General features: G+C 44.2%; 1 long non-coding RNA gene across 1 annotated transcript; it reads left to right on the forward strand.

Annotated features, from left to right (window-relative positions):
• Positions 1 to 590: 590 nt before the first annotated feature.
• Positions 591 to 23,124, forward strand: LOC128352526 (uncharacterized). Its single transcript, XR_008320468.1, has 3 exons — positions 591 to 835; positions 21,821 to 21,926; positions 22,954 to 23,124. It is a non-coding gene; the product is annotated as an uncharacterized LOC128352526 (long non-coding RNA).
• Positions 23,125 to 25,114: the final 1,990 nt, after the last annotated feature.

A 25,114-nucleotide genomic window follows, 5' to 3' on the forward strand; every position in this document is an offset into this window, starting at 1 on the left:
CCCTCCTGAGCCCTCCATGGGGCTCACTTGCTGCCTGCTTGCTTGTCCCGAGCCCCTTGGCTGCTGTCACCCAGGAGCTTCTCGGAAATGAAGGTGTGTGTGTGCCTTGTAGGAGATAAGATGGTGCATGTTTGCTCTGCAGGGGCGTAACCATAGGGGGGGCAGGCAGGGCACGTACCCTGGGCGCCACCCCGGCGGGTCACGTGGGGGGGGCGCCAAAAAGTGTCTTCCCCCCCACCCACCCCGGATCGCCCGCCGAGTGTGGCGGCGGGCGTGTGGCGGCGATTTGGCGGTGGCGGGTGGCAGCGGGTCACCCGCCGAGTGCGGCGGTGGCTGGTGGCTGGCGGTGATGGGCTGTAGTGTGGCCCAAGCGGTGGCGGATCGCCTGCTGAGGAGTGCAGGCAGAGCGACGCCGAGCCTGCCTTCTGGCCCGGCGTTGCTTCCCAACTGCACAGGCGCACCTGCACAGTTCATTCTGTGAACTGCGCAGGCATGCCTGCGCAGTTGGGAAGCGACGCCGGGCTGGAAGGCAGGCTTGGCGTCGCTCTGCCTGCACTCCTCAGTGGGCGATCCGCCGCTCGGGCCGCGCTACAGCTCGCCACCAGCCACTGCCGCACTCAGCGGGCAACCCGCTGCCACCCGCCACCACCAAATCGCCGCCGCACGCCCACCACCACACTCGGCGAGCGATCCAGGGGGGATCACCGCCACCCGCCACCGCCAAATCACCGCCGCACGCCCTCGGGCCGCCGCACTCGGCGGGCGACCCGCCACCGCCAAATTGCCGCCTCCGCCGGTGATCTGCTGCCTGGGGGGCGCCGCCGCACCCTCACAGGTATGTGGGGGCCGGGGGTGCCATTTCAGGACCAGAACTTGCCCTGGGCGCCTTTTCCCCCCGATACGCCACTGGTGCTCTGAATGAGCGAAAGGAAGCTCGCAGCTGGACCTCTTAACATGCAGTTCCAGGGGCTTTAAGAGGCTCTTTGGGAGGTGGGATAAGCTTAGGAGAGAGCCTGCTGAGCCACATTTTTACCCATACCCTCCCCTTCATGTACAGAGTGGAGGGTGGGGCGAGGTAAGCAGGGAGAAAGTGAGCCCCGTGGAGAGCAGTGAGTCCCGCAGAGTACATGCTTGCTGCCTCTTCCCCAACACCTCCCCTCCTGGGCTGTTTCCCTGCCAGCCCAGCTTGTGGGAGTTGGGTTGCAGCAGCTGCGGGCGTGGGTGGTGAGGGACCAGCAGATTTGCGCTGTTTCTGGCTGAAACCCAGTTAGTTGTGCTCTCTTCAAGACCCCACCCCACAGCCCTTTCCCACCCCCTCATCAAGCCTGCCCCAGCCCCTTTACCACTTTCATACTTTCTTTCTCTATCTCCCAATCCCATAAAGCCTGTGCCCACCATCTCTTACCAAGCCCAGCCTGCATCTGTCATCCCTCTTTCTTTTCCCCTCTCACCCCATCTCCCTGTCTCTTAAAGCCTGCACCCGCCATCCCCTCGCTCCCTGTCTCTCGCCAAGCCCGCCATCCAGAGGCGTAACTATAGGGGGGTGGGGGGGCACGTGCCCCGGGCGCCATCTTTTCTGGTCACGTGGGGGGCGCCGCCATGACAAATTTTTTTTAAAAAATTCTGTTAATACAAATGTTTCCTGCTCAGTGCAGCAGCGCTGCAGCAGTCAAGGGAGCACGTCAGCACCCCCTCCCCCACGAGTGGTCCCTTCCGCGCTGCCCGGGCCCCCCCATTGCTTTGCTGGCGCCTGGCGGCCAGTCAGTGGCCTGGCATGGCGGCGGTGGCGGGCACTTGTGAGGAAAAACCTAAGTATAATGTAGTATGTTGAGGGGGCGCGGGGGGGGGCGCCATTTCAGTGCTTGCCCCGGGTGCCGTTTTCCCTAGTTACGCCTCTGCTGCCATCCCCTCACCCCCTCTCTCACCAAGCCAAGCCTGCGGCTGCCACCCTCCTACCCCCCTCTCTCGTCCACATTGGTGAGGTTTATTGTGAAGGATCAAAAATTGTGTGGTGAAGGATCAAAGTACAATTTATTCAAAAATTCAGAGAAAATCTTCTCTTAATTTTTTCCTTACAGGTGTTCCATGTTAAGTGGGATTATTCGTGCGAATAACTGTGCAAAACCATGAGGGCTTGTATTATTTTTCTTTACAAGTACACTATTTTCACATTTGTGAATTATCAAGAAGGGGTCTGAATCCATGGCGCTTCTGCTGTTTTTCTAAGAAATGTATTCATGTATTTTATTAGAATGAATTTTAATTCAATTCATTTTAATTTTAATTAATCCTGGCCTACCAGAACTTCAAAAGTAAAATTTTAATTCAATTCATTTTAATTCTTATGTTCTTATGATCTGTTTGTGTAAGTCCTTCATTGGTTTGGACATTAGTCAGTTTGTAAGTCCGTATGAATTTTATCCACCCCAAATTACCAGGAGGTAGAAATGCACTATTATACTCAACAGAAAATAGGGATGGAAGCTGAGATACCTCAGCTGAGTGGTCTTCCACAAATGAACTGGAAAGCCTGTGAAAGGTCTGGTTTACAGACTAGGATACCAACCTACTGATGCTGATGCTGAAGACTGAAGAGCCTTGAGCAGGTCAGTTGCAAAACTGATATTAAATGGGCTTGGGAAAGGAAATATGGCCTTAAAGGGCCGGATCAAACAATCCTTATGTCTTCACGGCCCACCACATGTGATAAGGACATGGACATGCCATGAGTGTGCAAGTCCTTTCCCCTCCAGGCAAGAAGGGGCACTTTCCCTCATTCACACACAACCATGCAATTAGGGAGCGATGCCCCTGTATGTTGAGAAAGGGAAGGACATGAGCACTCACAGCACATATATAGCCTTATTGGACATGGTGGGATGGGTGGATAAAGTGCCATATGAAATACCGAAAGTGAGTACTGATGTGTGGTAATTAAAATGTTGTAGGGGCAGAGGGAAAGGTGCTCAGTGCTTATGGAAATGGAAACAACTTGTGTTTATGTGATAGTAAAGGTAAAGTGTCCCATTGAGTCGGTGTCGACACCTGGTGACCACAGAGCCCTGTGGTTTTCTTTTGGTAGAATACAGGAGGGGTTTACCATTGCCATCTCCCACGCAGTATGAGATTATGCCTTTCAGCATCTTCCTAGATTGCTGCTGTCCAATATAGGTGTTTAATATGCAACTTGTAGAGGAAGACATGGATAAAGCCAACAGAGACATTCAGAAATGCACCTAGGTAATTTTGGAGCCTGGACCTAAAGGCCTTTGGAACACACACCTTGCAAATTAAGCATCATCATGCTCGGTTGGGAGACCACACCATCCAGGACAGACTAAAGAGGATTTGGGAGGCCGCAAGGGCTGTAGAGGCCCTGGACTTCAACCCTGAAGTCCAGGGGTAAGAGCATCTCTGGAGACATTACTGGAGACATCCTGCATTTGAGATAGGTCTGTACATTGCTGGAGACATTCAACCACAGCCAAAAATGAGCAGGCAGCACTACATGTCTTCCTTCTCTCACCAGCAACAAATCATGCTCCCAGCTTCCCTGCCTCAAAAGTGACAGCCAAAGAAGGTACCAACTGGGAAGGCTGGGAGGAGCTGAGTTAAGAAAGTATATAAAAAATAACAGATGAGAAGCAGACAATGATAAGGAGACCCCTTTCCTAGGTTGTAAGGAAAGATTATTTTCAAAGGGAGCTGAGGGTGTTGTCCGCTCAAAGCCCCATGAATACCTCTCTCCTTTCACTTTCTACCTTCTTTATCTGAATAGAAGATGACTCTGAATTTAAGATGACTCTCCTCAAAATATTATTATTATTATTATTTATTTATTTATTTATTTATTTATTTACACAGTCAGGTGTTATTGACTGGTTTGTTTTATCCAGACATTGAGTCCTTCCCAAGGACCTGGGATGGCTGAATTTTATTGTAAATGTTGTTGCTGTTATTATAGATATCGTCGCAGAATATAGGCTGTTCCCAGTAAAGTTGCTTTTTGTACTTGGCTGATGGTGATTTCTGTGGCCCCTATGGTGCTGAGGTGCTCTTCAAGGTCTTTTGGAACTGCACCCAGGGCAGCAATGACCACTGGGATTATTTTGGTCTTTTTCTGCCACAGCCTTTCAATTTCAATTTGTAGATCTTTGTATTTTGTTATTTTTTTCTATTTCTTTTTCTTCTATGCTGCTATCCCCTGGTATTGCTATGTCGATTATTTTGCCTTGTTTTTCTTTCTTCTCGACTACAGTGATATCTGGTGTATTGTGTGGCAGATGTTTGTTGTTGTTGTTGTTGTTTGTTGTTATTTATTCGATTTCTATACCACCCTTCCAAAAATGGCTCAGGGTGGTTTACACAGAGGAAGGAAGGAAGGAAGGAAGGAAGGAAGGAAGGAAGGAAGGAAGGAAGAGGTGAACTACAGGTCCCGAAGAAGAGGGCTATGAATTTAAGACAACCACACAATTTCTAACATCAAAGAATTTGTGGGGGGAAACCTAGGCTTGGATTCAGGAAAATACGGTGGCTCCTTGGTGGTAAATGAGGAGGCAAGTGTAATCATAGGAGCAAATTTGGGATGATGCACCACAGATTATTATGGATGTACGTAGCTCATGGTTTCTTAACATTTGAGAATGTAAACCTCATTTAATAAGGTAAATGATGAAATGAATGTCTTCACTAACCTTGAGTTCCTTTTTATTGAGCTTAATGAGATCAAAATATTCATAAAAGAAGGAACTGCTTGCATATATTCTTTAAAAGTGGATAGTTGTCTTTGGATCATTTCCCCATATTGTAATCAAGTACAACATTCAGAGGCATGACCTAGTCTTAACTTACATGTTATTTATCTTCAAAAGAATGCATTCTTGACTTGGTACACCTTACAAATAAAGTAACCTTGAGGTGGAAAAATGTTATTGGCATCCTTCGGATAATTATTCAAGAGAAAATAAATCAGGCATAATTGAGTGTGTGTGCCCACTGTTAAATTTATATTTGGAGTTCTGACTTTGAAAAAGCAAACAGAGGGAAACTTATGGTAAATGGAAAGAGCAGTGGCTGACATACCATGCAAGAGTAAGTCAGCCTCGTAAAGTAAATAACGGAGTTCCTCTTGTGTGACACAATTTGTGCAAATGTTGCATTTGTGCAACTGGCACGACTTATGTAGATTGTGCCAATTGCACACATGCAAAATTGCATAGCTTGTGTTACACAAGAGTAAGCCCATTATTTCCAACAGGATTGTGTTTGTATAACACGTGGCTGGTCATAGGCCATAATAATCTAGCTGCTCACTGTGGCCTGTCTGTGGTGCAGCTTGTTTGCCCCAGTTTCCTCTAATGGAGAAGGAGGCATAGGGCTTGACTTACTGCCAGGACTGGGAGAGGCAGAGCTTAGGTGAGTGTTGCAGTTCCCGCCTTCCTACCAGTAGTCTGAGCCAGGAAGCAACCCCCTACCGCCCATCCCTGAATATAGTGTGGGCTCTGCTGGTCATCCTATTAGGGGCCGGGTATGAATTTTGGGGGGCCCCTTGCCTGATTGGCTTTTGACAGGGGCTTTTTTCACCTACCTCTTGCTATACTCTTAGTTTGTTAGGCTGTCCCCTGGTCATAATAGCAGGTACAGTGTGGATTACAATAACAGTGTATGGTCTGGTGAGCACCTTAAGGCATGGTTTGGTGTAAAGAAGAGGCCAGGTCAATCCCCTGCCCATGAGATGCTTCACAGCTCAGGGAGCTCTGGCTTGAAACACTTCACAGCTCAGGGAGCTCTGGCTTCCTCTAGACTGCTGGGATATTACCAGCTTGAAAGGCTTTGCGGCTTTGCGGGGCGGGGGGAGATGCCTGTTGCAGATGCCTAGAAAGAAACCAGAAGGGAACACGGGTACAAGAACAAGAAAAATGAACAAAACCCGTGTGGAATGGGCAAGGCAAAAAAATGCAGAGGCACAATTGAAAGTGAAGAAATACTCCACGTATAATCACAAACTATAGGCATCCAAATGACAACAGCAAATAATTACAACAATGTGGGCTGTTACAAACTCCACAAATGCAGGAATGTAATCCTAAACAACAATGATAGGAATACTAATGGTGCAAATAAACTAATATGAAGCTGCTGGTGCCACTATATGTTGGAGGATGGACTTTCAGCAAACTGGCACTAGCAGCTTCATATTAGTTTATTTGCACCATTAGTATTTTCCACTTATATTGTGCAATCTACAGAATCTTGCACTTTGTTCTAAATATTTCTAAATTTTTATGCATTAAAAATTGAAAAAAGTGGTTCAAAGAGAGATCAAAAGCAAATAGGCATCAAAGGTAGGAAGCAAAAGTGTATGAAAGGGAAATAGAGTAATAATAATAAACACAATATTGAATGGTACAGATATTCCCCAATGCTTTATCTCAGCCACATCTGGGAGTCTTTTCCCACAGGCCAAAAAGCAGCACCCATATATGGAGCTTCCTCTAATAATAATAATAATAATAATAATAACAACAACAACAACAACAACAACAACCTCACCCCCAGTGAGGCACTACCTTGGTGTGGTTGCGGGGCTTGTGTGCTCTGATGAAGGTGAGAGCTATGCCAGAGGTCCAACCATACTGGACAGGTCTCACCAGAGGAGCCAGACAAAGAGTGCCTCTCCCATCAACAATATGGTGAGATGTAACTTTAATAAATCTATACCGGATCGGTCGTCACCCGGGTCAACAAGGACCGTGCCAGATGCTATAGTCCCTCGACATCTGGTGGCAACTGGGCAACAGGACTCAGGATCTTCAGTTAAGCAACCAGGGCTGGAGACAGCAAAATTACTGGAAGAAATGTCGCCTAACCGAAAAAAATATATACAAAAAATGCCAACAAGGAAATAATGATCTGCTATTACAAGTCTAGTCCAACTAGAAGAGGTTATTTAAAAAGAATGTACCAAATTTGGAAAGAGAAGCATCCAGACACAGAAATAACAGAACAAAGGCTAGCAGACCAGAGAAGATTCATAATAAGAAATAAAGTATTCACAGGAGTTGAGCTGGAAGAACTGCAAAGAGCAACACAGGCTCAAGATATGGAAGAAGAATTATCACCAATTGAAGAAGTTGCTCAGGCGCAGGTGGAGGAGGTGTTGGAAATCGAGGATGCCACTGTTGCTGAACTGTTTCAAAATCAAAACCAGGCAACTTCCCCTTTGCCTTCACCTCAAAAACCCGAATGCCGTTTAACAGAAAAGCAACAAGAACTAAAGCAAAAAATAACTGAGCACATGAACCAAACAACCACCAGGGTTTGACTTCCAGCTCTAAAAACAGTTGCCAAAAAACAACTTGCTCAGGCATTAAAAGATGTCAATGCTGCACTTGCAGAAATAACAACCAATAATTTGCAAGAAACAAACCAACTAATGTACAGTGCAGCAACAATAAAAACACAAGAGCTCAGATATAAGATCAGTGGACCTGTAAAAAAACAAAGCAGTACATCACCTAAATGGAAGATTAGATTAGAAAATAAAATCTCCATACTTAGATCAGATGCTAGTAAATTGAAAGATATGAAAGACAAGAAGCTGAAGAATGAAAACACCAAACAGTATCTGATCCAAAAATACCACCTAGATTCAAGGAAAATTAGAGAAGTCCTGGAAATAATAAAGCAGCAAATAACAGCAGTGTCAAAGAAGATTAGCAGATATGAAGCCAGAATCACACAACACAGGCAGAATCTCCAATTCCAGTCGAATCAGAGACGTTTCTACCAAAGCATAGAAGGAGAAACTGCAAGAAACATAGAAACACCAAATAAAGAAGAAACAGTGCAATTCTGGGGGAAATTATGGGACAATCCAATAGATTAGAATAAAAAAGCAGGCTGGATGAAAGAGGTCAAAAAATGTAACCAACAAATGCAAGATCTAATAATAACACCAGAATTAATAAGTGAAAGAGCAAAGAAACTTAAAAATTGGACTGCTCCAGGCGACGATGAACTGCATGGCTTTTGGTTTAAACACCTAACAAGCCTTCATAAACAACTATCAAAACAGTTCAATCACATTATGAAAGGTGGTGATATTGAACAATGGCTAACAACTGGGAAAACTCATCTCATCATGAAAGATCCAGCAAAAGGTGCACTTCCAAGTAATTATAGACCGATAACCTACCTGCCAACCATGTTCAAATTATTAACTGGAATAATAGCAGATGAAGTGATGCAACACTTATTAACTAACAAACAGCTTCCAGTTGAACAGAAAGGAAATTGCCCGAACACCAGAGGCACAAAAGACCAGCTGCTGACTGACAAAATGGTTTTAGAAAACTGCAAGAGAATTAAAACAAATCTAAGTGTTGCATGGATTGACTACAAGAAAGCCTTCGATTCATTGCCTCACACATGGATACTAAAATGTTTAGAAACAACTGGTGTCAGCAAAAACATTCAGATATTTATTTAAAAAGCAATGAGCATGTGGAGTACACAGTTAACAATCAATAGCGAGGCACTTGGACAGGTTAGCATTAGAAGAGGCATTTTCCAAGGGGACTCACTATCCCCTCTATTGTTTGTAATCGCCATGACTCCACTTTCACAAATACTAAACAAAACAGGCCTCAGATACCAAACATCTAAAACATCAAGTAAAATCAACCATCTGCTGTACATGGACGATCTGAAGTTGTATGGAAAGTCCCAGTCAGAAATCGAATCACTGCTAAACACTGTCCGTATATTCAGTAGCGATATAGCAATGGAGTTTGGACTAGACAAGTGTGCTGCATTAATAATGAAAAGAGGAAAAATAAGAAAAACAGAAGGAATAGAACTGCCCAATGGAAGCAAGATCAAGAACCTGGAAGAGAAAGAACGTTACAAATACTTGGGCATTCTCCAGGCTGAGAACATCGCACACACTGAAGTTAAAAGAAAAATGGGAATTGAATACTCAGGAGAGTTAGAAAAATCCTCAAGTCCAAACTCAATGGCGGGAACACCATACAAGCCATAAACACCTGGGCTATACCTGTTATCAGATACACTGCAGGAATAATAGACTGGACCCAGGCAGAGCTAGAGACGCTAGATCGTAAGACCAGGAAAATCATGACCATTAGTCATGCTCTGCACCCCCGCAGTGATGTAGATAGGGTCTATCTCCCTCGCAACTCAAGTGGAAGAGGAATGCTGCAAGTCCATCAAACAGTAGAGAAGGAGAAAAGAGGCCTTGAAGAATATATCAAGGACAGTGAAGAAGATGCACTTCAAATGGTCAAGAACGAGAAACTATTCAACACCAATGAAACAAAGCAGGCCTACAAGAAAGAACAAGTCAAGAACCGAGCAGAAAGATGGAGAAATAAGCCCCTGCATGGTCAATATTTGCACAATATAAGTGGAAAATCAGACATCACCAAGACCTGGCAATGGCTTAAGAATGGCAACTTGAAGAAAGAAACAGAGGGTTTAATACTGGCTGCACAAGAACAGGCACTAAGAACAAATGCAATAAGAGCAAAAGTAAAAAAATCCACAACAATCAGCAAGTGCCGCCTTTGTAAAGAAGCAGATGAAACCGTGGACCACCTGATCAGCTGTTGTAAGAAGATCGCACGGACTGACTACAAACAAAGGCATGACAAGGTAGCAGGGATGATACACTGGAACATCTGCAAAATATACAAGCTTACCTGTAGCCAAAGATTGGTGGGACCATAAAATTGAAAAAGTTGTAGAAAATGAAGATGCAAAAATCTTATGGGACTTCCGACTACAAACGGACAAACATCTGCCACACAATACACCAGATATAACTGTAGTTGAGAAGAAAGAAAAACAAGTGAAAATAATCGACATAGCAATACCAGGGGATAGCAGAATAGAAGAAAAAGAAATAGAAAAAAATCACCAAATACAAAGATCTACAAATTGAAATTGAAAGGCTGTGGCAGAAAAAGACCAAAATAATCCCAGTGGTTATTGGCGCCCTGGGTGCAGTCCCAAAAGACCTTGAAGAGCACCTCAGCACCATAGGGGCCACAGAAATCACCATCAGCCAATTACAAAAAGCAGCTTTACTGGGAACAGCCTATATTCTGCGACGATATCTATAGCAATTGACAATAAAATTCTGGCATCCCAGGTCCTTGGGAAGGACTCGATGTCTGGATAAAACAAACCAGTCAATAACACCTGTCTGACTGTGTAAACAAGGAATAATAATAATTCGATTTCTATACCACCCTTCCAAAAATGGCTCAGGGCAGTTAACACAGAGAAATAATAAATAAATAAGATGGATCCCTGTCCCCAAAGGGCTCACAATCTAAAAAGAAATATAAGATAAACACCAGCAACAGTCACTGAAGGTACTCTGCTGGGGGTGGATAGGGCCTCTAGCAATTATCTGGCCAGTTTCACAGCACACTTGGACTGTGAGTCATATAAGTACCCACCAGCTGTCAAACTCCATGTGCTTTTGTTTACAAACAGAAGCACATGACAGGGGAATGACGTCATGGCACCCATGTGGGTGATGATGTCATGGGAGCTGTCAAATTGTGCCTATGTCACAGGAAATGGGCAGAGGAGACTCCTACATGACTGGAATGGCTCAGAACTAGGGGTACGCCCTTACCCCTAGAAGTTTGGCCACTCACTCACCACACCTAGCCCAGAATATGCCCGGGCATGCCCCGAAGGTGGGCATGTGACCCCTCTATGAACATGCCTAGCCATCCTAGATCAATAGGAACAGGTTTCAGACCCCACAGGCATGATAATGGGCGGGTGACCATTTTGTGTAACTTTATTGGCCAAAACAGGGTCAAGTGTCCCTGCTACGAACAAAACTCACCACCCAAAACTCACCACCATGAACAAGCCCCCACCACTTTGCTAGCATAGTTAACAAGTAAAGTCAAAGAAGCTTTAGAAGGGAAGAAGACTTCCTTCAGAAATGGGAAGGCCTGCCCAAATGAAGAGACGAGAAAGCAACACAAACTTTGGCAAAATAAATGCAAGGGGCAGGTGAATAGCTCGTGTCTCTCTGAGCCATCTTGTTTTTGCAGACTCACTGTTTGTGTGATCATGGGGTCCCCAAAGAGATCATTGGAGCCAGCTTGTAACACTGGCAGTTGTAAAACTTAGCCCAAGAGAAATATTCTATTAGCACAAGTTCTGATGACGAAAAGTTTCCACCAAAGCCTACTAATTTCTTTTCTTCTCACAAATACGCACACGCACACTTTTTTTTTAAAAAGCAAGACTTTTTTCTCTCTGTCTCACAATATAAACATTTTATGGGATATATCCTTAGGTTGCAAGCCTATGCACACAACAGTTACCTGGGAGTAAGCCCCCACAAGTTCATTAAGGCTTTGACTTGGAAACTATAGAATAGTTGCAATCAGGGCTGCTATGATTTAAATCACGATTTAAATCACTTCACAGAACTCAATTTTAACGATTTAAATCACAATTAAAATCACTAGTCCAGAAGATTCTATTTAATCAGCATTTTCTAGTAAAAGTAAATTCTTGTTGCCTAATATAACCTTAATATGTATTCAGAGATGTAATATATATTTCAGAATGCATAATGCTGTTTCATTTGGGCAACCAGGCCTTGCATTTCTTTGTTGCACTGTTTTGCATTTTTTTGCACACATGCCTGACTTACCCACATGTACAGAAACTTCATTAAAACATTTCCAAGTGAGGTCTCTTTTAAGAGTGCAGCCATGATAGGTGTTTCCCTTCTAAATGGGGGATACACTTAGAAAAGATTTCCTCCATGTTCCTGTTCCTTATCTAGATCTATTCCATCCTTCCTAAATCCTCTAGTCATTCCTTGGCCTTCTTTATCCCAATTCAGACACTATTCTGTGGAAGTGTACACATGTTGCCGTGAATTACTGTACCTGGGTTCATTTTAAAATTCAAACCGGGATATAGGCCTTTCAAATGCACAGTTCAGATAGGAAGTATAATGCTGTACCTGTTTAACATTTGAATGACTGGAACTGTGCACAGATTTGTACTTGTGTGTACACTCATTGTACCATTGTTGAACATAGTGTCTGAATGTAACAACAGGTTCACAGAATGTAATTAGGAGTTATGTTTAACACACATGATCATGATATCTTTGACCTATGTTATTTAAAAGAAATAAATTGGTTTAAGAAAAAATTAAAATCTAATTTAAATTTAAAAAATCTGGATTAAAAAATACATATCATTGGTTTCTATCAACCCCAGCTGCAATTCTATGCAACATTTATTTTATCAGTTTTGAAAAATTAAGCCATATAGATCACAGAGCTGACAGTGAATTTATGCTGAAGATCTCTCCTTTCAATACTACTAGCAGTCACCAACGTTTAAAAAAACAAAATAAACAGCCAGCAGCAAACGGGGGGGGGGGGGAGATGGTATAATTAAGGACTATAAAAAGAGGTGCAGCTACTTGAGTATTTTGACTTGACTGGTTTCCAAGCTGTGCCTGTTAGGTTGGCTCATAAATAGAAGGCTGACACAATCCATGGACATTCAGATAACCATAGAAAATACCATAATTACTAAAAACGTCACAGCAAAGAGCCAAAGCAGCAGAAGCAAAGAACCTGAACTGGCTCATTGAAAAAGATAAATATATGCCAGGGAAAAGAGCCCCTGGATTAAATCCTGTTTTGCAGTCTTTATCCTGTCTTTAATTATTTTTCACAGGGGATCAACTGGCGTGCACTGTAAGCCAGGTTTACCATGCTAGACTTGGGAGTGCAAACAGATTTGTTTTTGTCCCGTCCCCCCGCCACCATCTTCTTATGGTTTGTTGCTATCTATTATATTAATTATCCTGGGTGTGCCTTGGAATGTGCATCCCAGAGCCCAGCTGATTGGCTGGGCAGCGGACGTGCCTGACTGGCTGAGGCGCACCCAGGAGGATTGGTTGCCGCCGCTGTGGCCCAGCCGTGGAGGCCAGAGGTGGCGGGCCCAGCCCGGCCACAGAGGCAAGGCCCAGGAGTGGGGGAAGAAGGGGGGACAGAAGTGGCAGTGGGGAGGAGAGGTGGCTGGGCCTGGAAGCAGAGACTGGGGCAGAAGGGGGGGAGAGGTAGCCACCGGCCCCAAAGAGCACACAGATGCTCTGTGCTGGGTCAGCTAGTATATTTTGTTTCACATATTGGGTTAATTGGTGCTGGTATTATGTTAAGGTTTGCCAATTAATAATTATGTACTGGAACACCCTATTAAGTTCTATTCACTCAACTCTTTTCCCTGGCACGGTTGCAGTGTCTCAGCTTCCACACTGCTAGTACTTAGGAAGGGGGCAATATCCTTAACATTATTATCTATGGGGGGATGTACTATACACTTTTCATCAAGAATTGCTTAGTCCTTTCTTTCACCTCAGGTAGCAGCTCACACACTGGACTTTCTTTCCTCCTCCTGGTAGCCACTTTGATGCCTAGGTCACCACCTCTTCTATATACTGCAGTATTATGTTATGAATTAGTCCCAAAATCATACATATACTTCTTGCATATTGGTAAAGAAACAGAAATTACAAAATACCATGAGTCTTTTCAGTGCTGCCTCCTCACAAAGGCCCTATAAAGGCTGCCCCTGGAACTTTCTGCCATTTGGTAATATGTGTAGCCAAGCCTCAAAACAATTATTGTCTCTAAAACTAAATGGAGGGGGAAATAATATGCCTCAGACATTATTTACTTTATTTATTGCTTGATATTGACACTGTTGCTTTAAGGCCAACTCCCGAAGGTCTTGCAAATGACGTGTCACATCACTAGAAAGTGGCTAGAGCTCCGTGCACTCTGTGCCTGACTGAGAAATGTTGTTAATGTTGTTGTATTCCTTGCAATAAACACAGTAGCTTTAAAGTCATTCTGTCATTACTCCTACTGGTTCCTGATATGAACAAAAATATTATACCTGGAATTTAATTTACCACTATCTTCAAAACAGTTCTAAATTGTGCACAGAAATCCAATTCAAGGCACCCACATTTAAACAACAGGAAGTAAGATATAAGCTAGGAAGGTGGAGTTATTTATTTCTCAGTCTCCTCTATAGAAGCATGCTGCACAAATATCCTGAAGGATCATAAAGGAGCTTCTGGCAAGAAATTAAACCTCGATTCACCAGACAGACCACTGAGTGCCTTGAGGCAATGCCCCCATCGGCTTTGCAAGCTGGAACATCTGGAAAATGAATGCATGATTCATAGGTGGATCTTACAGGATTGGCCTCAGGATGTTGTAGACATCACAGATGATAACTTCATGCTTCTGCCGTGTGGCTTATTTCTGCCCTTACTCCAGAAATTGGATGGTTAAAGGTGTATTATGTGACTGGCAGCATGCAACAGCAGTATTAAGGCCTTTACAAAATAATATGTGTTTGTATGATTGCCGTGTTATTCTTTTGTAAACTAAGCGAGTAAATGCTAGGTTTTATTAAGGAACTGGGCCTGTGCTCTAGAAGAGTGTCCATTCATTCCATTGGACCTCATGCGGGAGAACTGCCCACTGGATCCTGCTCATGAAGGCTACATGGCGGGGACTGGATGGCCTACTGAAAACTGATGTAGTGGTCCACATCTGGTTAACCTAGAATTCCATGGAAATCAGCTCTGATAATGAAATAATATCACATCACAAACCTCAATCCAATATCATATTAAAGTATTCAGATTTGGCTTCCATGTGAACTTTATCCTCACAATTATAGTGAAAAACTTGAAATGGGCATTGTTGCCAGAATCTATAGATTTTTCCTTTCTTTCTTTCTGAGAAGTGTATGTCTTATTTTTCCAACTATACTGGAGGGCCTTCCCCCCCACACACACTTTTTGAAAAAGCAGCCATTTAGCTTTCAGTTGTAAATTACTGAGTCAGTCAGAACTTGCATGATTATGAGAAATTTTCATCCTATTCTTTGACAGCCTTCATTACACTTTTAGAGCCATCTGTTGATTGCATCAGGATTTGCATGATCCAGGTGATTTCTCTCGGACCATCTAAATAACTAAAAACCATCAAATCCCGACCCACATATGTGGGGACTATTAGCATTTTATTTTTTACAGCATTATACTTGTGAGCACCTTGAGTTCTTGTCAATAATGTAATGTGCATGTGTATTGTAGTTGGAGTCACCTGTTTTTTGATATGCTTGAAATGCTCAGTAGATGCTCTTGCTGTACCATATCATGCTTACTGTCCTCTATTTACTAATCTGAGTTTCTACATCTGTTTTATGCAGTAGGAATTTGCACAGCCATGCCTTTGATTTCTCACATCAGCACATAACAACTTAGATAAAGGAGTGTTGCCCAGAAAATTAGGTTGTGCATATATAATCCTTTGAATTCTAAGAAACTGAGCATCTTAGTTTAAAAAAATCCCATTGAGTTCAGTGAGACACAAGCTTGATTAACACATTTATTTTATTATTTATTATTATTTATTTACACAGTCAGACAGGTGTTATTGACTGGTTTCTTTTATCCAGACATCGAGTCCTTCCCAAGGACCTGGGATGGCTGAATTTTATTATCAATGTTGTTGCTATTATTATAGATATCGTCACAGAATATAGGCTGTTCCCAGTAAAGCTGCTTTTTGTAATTGCCTGATGGTGATTTCTGTGGCCCCTATGGTGTTGAGGTGCTCTTCAAGGTCTTTTGGAACTGCACCCAGGGCGCCAATGACCACTGGGATTATTTTGGTCTTTTTCTGCCACAGCCTTTCAATTTCAATTTGTAGATCTTTGTATTTTGTGATTTTTTTTCTGTTTCTTTTTCTTCTACTCTGCTATCCCCTGGTATTGTTATGTCAATTATTTTAACTTGTTTTTCTTTCTTCTCGACTAGAATTATGTCTGGTGAATTGTGTGGCAGATGTTTGTCTGTTTGTAGTCAGAAGTCCCATAAGATTTTTCATCTTTATTTTCAACAACTTTTTTTCTATTTTATTGTGCCACCAATTTTTGGCTACAAGTAGCTTGTATTTTTTGCAGATGTTCCAGTGTAGCATCCCTGCTACCTTGTCATGCCTTTGTTTGTAGTCAGTCTGTGCGATCTTTTTACAACAGCTGATTAGGTGTTCCACTGTTTCATCTGCTTCTTTACAAAGGCGGCACTTGCTGTTTGTTGTGGATTTTTTTACTTTTGCTCTTATTGCATTTGTTCTTAGCGCCTGTTCTTGTGCAGCCAGTATTAAACCCTCAGTTTCTTTCTTCAAGTTGCCATTCTTAAGCCATTGCAGAAACAATGGCAAGAAACCCGTGGACAAAAGAAATAATGAATGCAGTAAGGAATAATATATAAATGTATTATGAAAAAATGAAAAACCAGCTATCAACAAACGATAGGAGCTGAGTAGTGCTTCAATGGCCTAATATCCGTTCCAGGCAAATTGATGGAAAGCATCCTCAAGGATAAAATTGTAAAGCACCTAGAAGAACATGCCCTGCTGGGAGTGAGCCAGCATGGCTTCCGCAAAGGTAAATCTTGCCTCACCAACCTTTTGGACTTCTTTGAGAGTGTCAACGAGTGTGTGGATCAAGGTGATCCAGTTGACATAGTATACCTGGACTTCCAAAAAGCTTTTGATAAAGTTCCTCATCAAAGACTCCTGAGGAAACTTAGCGGTCATGGGATAAGGGGACAAGTACATGTCTGGATTGTTAACTAGTTGAAAGACAGGAAACAGAGGGTAGGTATAAATGGAGAGTTTTCAGAATGGAGGGAAGTAAGAAGTGGGGTCCCCCAGGGATCTGTACTGGGACCGATGCTTTTTAATTTATTCATAAATGATCTAGAAGCAGGGGTAAGCAGCGATGTGGCCAAATTTGCAGATGATACCAAACTCTTCCAGGTAGTGAAATCCAAAACGGATTGTGAGGAGCTCCAAAAGGATCTCTCCAAACTGGGGGAGTGGGTGACAAAATGGCAAATGCGGTTCAATGTTAGCAAGTGTAAAGTGATGCACATTGGGACGAAAAACCCCAAATTCAAGTATATGCTGATGGGATCCGAGCTGTCGGTGACGGACCAGGAGAGGGATCTTGGGGTTGTGGTGGACAGCTCGTTGAAAGTGTCTACTCAATGTGCGGCAGCTGTGAAAAAGGCAAATTCAATGCTGGGGATCATTAGAAAGGGGATTGAAAATAAAACGGCTAACATTATAATGCCCTTATACAAAACTGTGGTGCGACCACACTTGGAGCACTGCGTACAATTCTGGTCACCACATCTCAAAAAGGACATTGTTGAACTGGAGAAGGTACAGAAGAGGGCAACCAAGATCATCAGGGGCCTAGAGCACCTTTCTTATGAGGCAAGGCTACAACACCTGGGGCTTTTTAGTTTAGAAAAAAGACGACTGTGGGGAGACATGATAGAGGTCTATAAAATCATGCATGGTGTGGAGAAAGTGGAGAGAGAGAAATTCTTTTCCCTCACACAACACTAGAACCAGGGGTCACTCCATGAAATTGATTGCCAGGTGGTCTAGGACCAACAAACGGAAGTACTTTTTCACACAATGCGTGATCCACTTGTGGAACTCTCTGCCACAGGATGTGGTGACAGCCAACAACCTGGATGGCTTTAAGAGGGGTTTGGATGACTTCATGGAGGAGAGGTCTATCAATGGCTACTAGTCGGAGGACTGTGGGCAACCTCCAGCCTCAAAGGCAGGATGCCTCTGAGAACCAGTTGCAGGGGAGTAATGGCAGGAGAGAGGGCACGCCCTCAACTCCTGTCTGTGGCTTCCAGCGGCATCTGGTCGGCCACTGTGTGAAACAGGATGCTGGACTAGATGGGCCTTGGGCCTGATCCAGCAGGGCTGTTGTTATGTTCTTATGTTCTTATCAGCCACCGGTGTATTTTCAGGCTTTAACATGCCTTGATGAATCCGTTTGCACAGCCATGGGTTTTTCACTCGTCTTTATTTATGGAAAATTGCCTCTGATGAAGCCTTTCGGCGAATGTAGATATATCATATGAAATTGTGAAGCTGTCCTATACCATGTTTACTTTTCCTCCAATATCTATGATAGCCCACTCACCCATGACTGCAACATGAAGTGACAACTTGCATGGGTGAGTGGGCTATCATAGATATTATACCAGAGACAAACATTTTGTAACACCCCACAAATAAGGTTTTCAATGGAAAGAGTTCTCATATTAAACTACTAATCACAAATTGAAAAATATCAAATGTAGATATATTGAATACTGTTAATGATTCTGATTTTTTTTTTTAAAGTATCATGTCTCAGGAAATCTAATAACTGTTATGCCGGAATTTGTTAGAATATGAAAACATACATCAGTCGCATTCACACATAATGCAAAACCACAGTTAAACAGGGCAGAGGTTGGAACTCCATTATATTGGAATGCATGCAATGGCAATTTCATGGCAAAAGTGACCTGAGGTTTCCCCCTCCAAACTCCAGTTTGAGTTTCGCTGCCGTAACCTGGCGTCTTTCAGTGGCAGCGTTATGTCCAAACATGGACAGCGCCATAACCATGGTTTCGTTTACTTTCAGGAAACATAATCATAGAGACAGCAGTGAAGACCCATCCAGGATTGTGCCCACTCCATGCCTGCGACGCTTCTCACTGGCTGCCTCTCCAAGCACTTCAGCATTCCCTCCCCCTGCTGTCTTCGATCCAACAGAACAGTTGCTGAGCAAAAGGGACACTGCCACGTCCCATCAATCTGTCAAAAATCAAAGTCACACAGGGGGATGCCCTCTTCCCACCTGGTCCCTTGCTCCCCCACCCCACTAGCAATCAGGAGAGAAAGGGGATAGGATGGCAAGATGGGCAATACGTGTTTTGCTCTTTGAAAATGAAGTGATAAAGATGTATGTTCACAAGCACATGTGCTCAAGGTGGCAACATAAGCAGGGCAACCCCATTAGAGCACTGGGATGGAAACATATGGCAGGGTGGTGATACCCAGAGTTGGGTTTAAAAGCCAGCCTCAACTATGAATTCTTGAATATCTAAGGTCTATTTTTTGTACAAAGATGTTGTGGAAGGGGGAACATGTGCAGTCCCTAGGCTTACTCATGAGAAGGGCCGGGCAACAGGATCAGCATTGCCCAAGTGAAAGGAGCGATTCAACAGATGTGATGATGACTGGTGCTTGTCTTGAGTGGAATACTCACTAATGAGAGTGTAAGGCCATGGGGTTATGCCTTCACATGAGAAAAATCATCTGTGGGGAGGGGATGTTTGGCAGAATCACTAATATTAATATTACAATCACTAATAATGTGTGACAACATCCCAGGCTTTTAATTGATTGTGTTTTAAATTTCTTGCTTTTAAATACTTTTGTTTTTGTTTTTAATTAATGTTTTACTTTTTAATCTTGTTGTAAACCTCCCAGAGACATAAGTTTGGGGCAGTATAAAAATATGTTAAATAAATAAATAATAAATCCCTTCTCCCACAGACCACTGTCTCATGAGAGGGTCAGACCATGGAGCAGGAGTGCGCATGAAACTGGCTGGTCTGGTCAAGTTTGAGTCCGCACTGGACCTGAACCAGACTGTGCACCCCCTCGAACCCCACCCGGTTCAGTTCAGGGTGGAGTGGGGGTTGTGAGTATTTTTTAATTTAAATTTACTTTTACACTTACCCCTCTGGATTTGTCCAAGGTGGTGGTGAAGTGGTGTCTGTGGAGGTTCCCACTCCCCCTGCCACTCACCCCTATGTAAGAAATCAGACCATGCAGAGGCCCATTGTGCAGGCGCAACAGCCTCCAAAATGGCAGCCATACCCGGGGGAAAGGCCAAAGAGTGGCTGAAGAGCAATTTCTTAAAGAGAGGCTGGTGGGGGGAGTAGAAACCCCTGTGGACCCCCCCACACACTGCTGCCTTGGACAGCTGCCCCAGAGGGGGTAAGTGTTAAAAATAAAAATAAACAATTTTAAACATGAAACCCCCGCAGGGGAGGGGGGGTTCGGCCCAGGGTCTGACCGAAGAGGAGGTGAACAGTCAAAATGAACCGGTTTGATGTCGAACACATTCGATATTGAACCTGTTTACACATCCCTACCATGGAGACATGTCTGAATTGCATATGCCACCTGGTCTTGTTGCTCTACACAAGCAAGCCATGTGGATGGGTACCCCAGCAACAGCTCTTCCTGTCTTGGTGACTGCCGTGAAGAAGCTGTCAAAGCACCCCCTGCCTGTCCATCTGCCCATTTGAACATCTTTGGTTTTGCCCAGAATGGTAACCCCACTCTCCTGGGGTCGCAGAAATCAGAGTTCCCCTCTCCTGGAATTCCCTGAGGCGGCAGATCTGCATACGCTACAACTCTGGTCTGAACCTGAGAAATTTGAATGAGAGTAAAGATCCTGGTGTTTCCCAGTCCTGGTGTTTCCCCTGTCTGCCCACCCTGCTACACATGAAGCATCAAAATCTTCTTTGGGTGCATGAAAGGCTTCCCTGGAGGGGGGGGGGGTGCAAAGGTTCTATCAAGGAGGCCATTCACACAATCAAAAACTGTATTCTACCCAGGTTTGGGGGCTGTGTGTACTCCCAATTTTTGATTGTGTGGAAGCAAGTTTAGAGGGAAACCTAGGTAGAAGTTATTGTGTGTCAGCAAGGTTAGAGGAAAACCTGGGTAGCTTTTTCTCCTACCTTGCTTCCACACAATCACTTCTACCCAGGTTTCCCTCTAACCTTGCTTCCACACAATCAAAAATTGGGAGTACACACAGCTCCCAAACCTGGGTAGAATACAGTTTACAATTGTGTGAATGGCCTCATTAACTGGAGAGGATGGGCCTTTTTTGCATTAGCTTAATTCATGAGCATGTAGTCCAATGGAAGACTGAAGGTTGTTGAGCCTAAGGTCCTTCCCAAAAGACTTGCCCTCTCATGAGAGTGCATAGACTGGGGTAAGCCATCGCAAGAGCATCCTTCATCACAGCAGGCCAGACCCCAGGATCCTTCCCCCCCATACACATCCCCTTCTAGGAAGTCATCGTGTTCCCTTCCTTTCCTAAGTAACAGGAAAAGCTACAGGAAAATAGTGTCCCCAACCCAAGATCCACCCCCCACCAGGAATTGTTCTTGTGTGAGACTGTTGTGTTTCAGGGCTTTTACAAGGGTGGTGGTGCAATCTCTGTCAGAAGAAGGGCCTGAACAGCATGGCATTTAGAGGGATTTAAATGCCCTTTCCCTGCTGAGGGCAGGTGGACCATTCCGGAAAGGTATGCTCATGCTTGGCATGATCCCTTGAAGATTGTGGCTAATGGCTGCCACTCTGGAGACGTGCTGACGTCTTGCACACAGTCTGGCAATGCAAGTGCTACAGAGCTTGCTGGGATGTGGCTTCACAGACCAGGAAGAGGGAGGAGATCCCCTGCCCTGAAAAGAAGAGGTTGCCAGAGCATGGTTGGACGGACATCTGCAATGCAATTCATGACTTGAAAAATTAACCACAAGATGTTATTTTCTAATGCAGCCTCTCTCTCTCTCTCTCCCTCCCTCCCTCTCTCTGAATTATTGTGTATGTTGTGTTTCTAGAGTTCCTTAACAGCATTTATTCTGAAAGTTTTTGTTAAATTCTTAAAGGCTTAATGAATTCACAGTCGTCTGCAGGTCTGAATATTCCACTTTGAATCCAATTTTCCTGCTAGAAAGCTTGACCTTTAATCTTCATTTTCAAATTGCTCCAAAAGTATGCATTGCTGTGCCGTGTTGAGTCTACCCTTTCTTTTTCAGGAGTATTCATTCATCATTCCATTCTCAAGCATTATTAGAAAAATGAGAGGCATTTTCTAGGTCCCTGTGGGGGAAAATCATCTGAGCAACTTAATTTCCTGTGATGGTATGTGTCTGTTCTCAGGCAGGATCCTAACCAGATCATTGAATTGACTTTTATACTCCAAAGGCAGTAATTCAAAACTATGTCATGTGACTATTTAATGTGTGTTGCGGGAATCAAATTAATTAAATATTGTAAATGATTCTGTGAACCCAAGCTACCCATCCACATAGAATACTGTATTTCTGCAGCCCTATTCACATGAAAATGTTTGGCATGCATACTATCTGTGTACAGTGTTTACATATAGAGCTGAGTCACTTGACTTACATTATGAGGTTGTTCTCATGCTCAGCCTAATCCAGGCTAGGAAAACCCAGCCTAGGTTAAGCTGCGTGTGAAAACCATTAGGACAAGGCCCAATCCTGGCAGGGCAGCACTGCCTAGCCCAGCTTTTTAGCCCAACTTTTAGCCTGGGTTAAAGACACCAGCACACCGTTGTCCCAGGCTCTGGGATTCTGTGTCTCCTTGAGCTACATTCAGCCCAAGGAGACACAGAGATGAACACCTAGAGTGCCCATCTCGTGTGGGAATCCCCCAATGCACCACACTTGGTGCATGGTGGATTATGGGATACCCGGAGGCTGGGATGCTTCATTTCAGCCTCTGGAGAGCGGGACATGTGGGAGGGTGGTCAGCACACCCAGCAGGGATTGCTCACTCATCTGGGAGGAAGGTAAGGACTGTGCAGACTTCCCCCTGCCCGCCCACTCCCTCAACCATCCAGTCATGTGAATAGCTCCTGTATACAGATGTCTGTATACTCTGTATATACTGTATATTCAGATATTTGTATACACTTAAAAGTTTTTGTATGAATGGCTATGCCTTTGTGCATTTTGTGAACCTGGGTACAGATAAGGTGTGTACTGCTGTATCTTTATTCAATGTAACATGGGAATAATTGTACCTGTGTTCAGAGCTGTACCAGTGTACACTGTACGCTGATGTATGAGTGTTGAACCTAATATGTGAATAAGTCTTATGTTATGCAATGGTCTCTGTGTGTTAACTGAATGTTTATTTATAGAACCAATTGTTGGAGTCATAAAAATCCTGAAGATGTTGGCATATTGTGGGGAAGAGTAACTTCCTGTGGCAAGGTATGACCTGTGAGCAATCCATCACAACATGCTCACCAATTATGTGGTCTGAAGCAGATCATAGGTCAAGATAAGGCTGAACATGTTTTAAGATTTACGAGAGACCACAATACTCCCAAAACTAATGAGAATCTTACTGAAGACTGTAGAGCTTACAAACAACAAGAAAATAAATCAAATTTCAACTCAAGTTATGAAGACTTGTGATCCAGTTGAGAACTGCCCAATACAGAAAGAAATGAAACAGAGTTCTGGGGCATGGTAGCATATGAGCTAGAGGAGTAGGGGAGTGCATGGAACCAGCAGTGGTGGTTTGGTTCGAATTCAAACTGAACTACCCAGTCCACAAACTGGTTCATTAGAACCGGCAGTAGTTCGGTTCAAACCAATTCGAACTGGTGGCAATTCAAACTGATCGGTTTGAATCAGTGGTGGTTTGGTTCGTGGAGGCTGGAACCAGTCCGCCCGCTGGCCTGAGATGCGGCGGGCAGTGCTGGCAGGGATAAGAGGGGCAGCTGCTGCCATGAAGTCATCCCCACCACCACTTGGAAGGTGCCACCACCACAGCCATGGCAGGTAAGGTACCCTCTCACACACACACCCCTCAGGCTTAGAACATAAGAACAGCCCTGCTGGATCAGGCCCAAAGCCCATCTAGTCCAGCATCCTGTTTCTCCATTATCAATTTTAGGGATGTGCAAGTTGGCTCGAGGTCGAGCCAACTCGCACTTGAATTGGCTTGGCTTGAATATGCCAGGGCAGGCCGGGGCTGGTTCAGGGTTAATTTTTTTTAAATGGAGGACTTACCACCACTGCAGGGTGTTGGGAGTGCTTCTGTGCCTGCAAGGGGGGAGGTCTCCTGAGGTTCCCCCATCCCCACTGGCCTCCCCATTCCCTATCACAAATGGCTAGTGTGCATGCACAGTGGCCTCCAAAATGGCCACCACCAGTGCACAGAAGCCCGAAACAGGCTGTTTAGATCAAGGGGAGGCTGGTGGAGGGAGGGGGGATCCCAAGAGCCCCCACAGCCATGGCAGCATCCCCAAAACCCCGCAATAGGGTTAGTCCATTTTTTTTCATTATTTTTTTAAACATTCCCCCTCCCCCCTGAGCCGGGCCTGAATTGGTTCGGATTCGAGCTGGACAGAGCCCAGCCCTAGTGTGCACAGAACCAGACCAGACCCAGTTCAGTTCGAGTGTGGTTCTACTCAAACCAAACAGGGTTTTCTAGTTTTGTGCACACCACTAGTCAATTTATTCCTACCCTCTGTTTCCTGTCCTTCAACCAGTTACCAATCCACACATGAACTTGTTCCGTTATCCCATGACTGCTAACTTTAAACCAGCATTTTGCAGTGATTTTTTTCCTAGATTAAAAAGGGAGACATAGATTAGATCTATATGGCTTTCATTAATTGCATACTCATTGGAAAAAGGCTCTTGGGTCAAGGGTAATTTAAAGTATTACATAAATAATTTTGTAGAACAATTTAAAAGCCAGGTCTTTGTTTTCCACATTCACACTTAATGTGGAACCTACTTGCAAAGATGGTAACTGAGTTGTCTGTGACTGAAGCAATGTCAAGGAAGCAACCTAAAGTTCATTCAGGACCTCAAACCGAGATGTGTAACCAAGATTTGAAGTTGCCTTGCCAACCCAAGTGCTGTTCACCCCGAGGCGTGTGCTATTCGTGAACCTATGCTCTTCATGAACCTCTGGTTTGTTAAGACCACACCCTTTGTGATCTGGATCTTTGGCTATGAAGTGAATGACATTAGGAAGGCTTGCTAATCGAAGGGCAGCGGAAGGCAGGCTATGATCTCATCCAAGGCCTCACTGCGGGGCCGGACCAATGGGTATACCTCTGGCTACTTCCAACAAACCAAAATATGAAATTGAGGTAATTCTCACAATCGCCAAAAAGAGGGCTAAGGGAGCCTAGCCCGCTTTCTGGAGACCGTGGGAACCACTGGGCTCACAGGTGAGCCCGGTTGCTCTCAAGCGGGTAACACGCTTACGGAGCCCTCCCCTAAGCCCAGGTTAGAGGAGTGAGCACTCCTCTAACCTGGGCTCTATGATTGTGTGTT

The sequence above is a fragment of the Hemicordylus capensis genome, chromosome 3 (genome assembly GCF_027244095.1).
Source record: "Hemicordylus capensis ecotype Gifberg chromosome 3, rHemCap1.1.pri, whole genome shotgun sequence".
NCBI lineage: Eukaryota > Metazoa > Chordata > Lepidosauria > Squamata > Cordylidae > Hemicordylus > Hemicordylus capensis.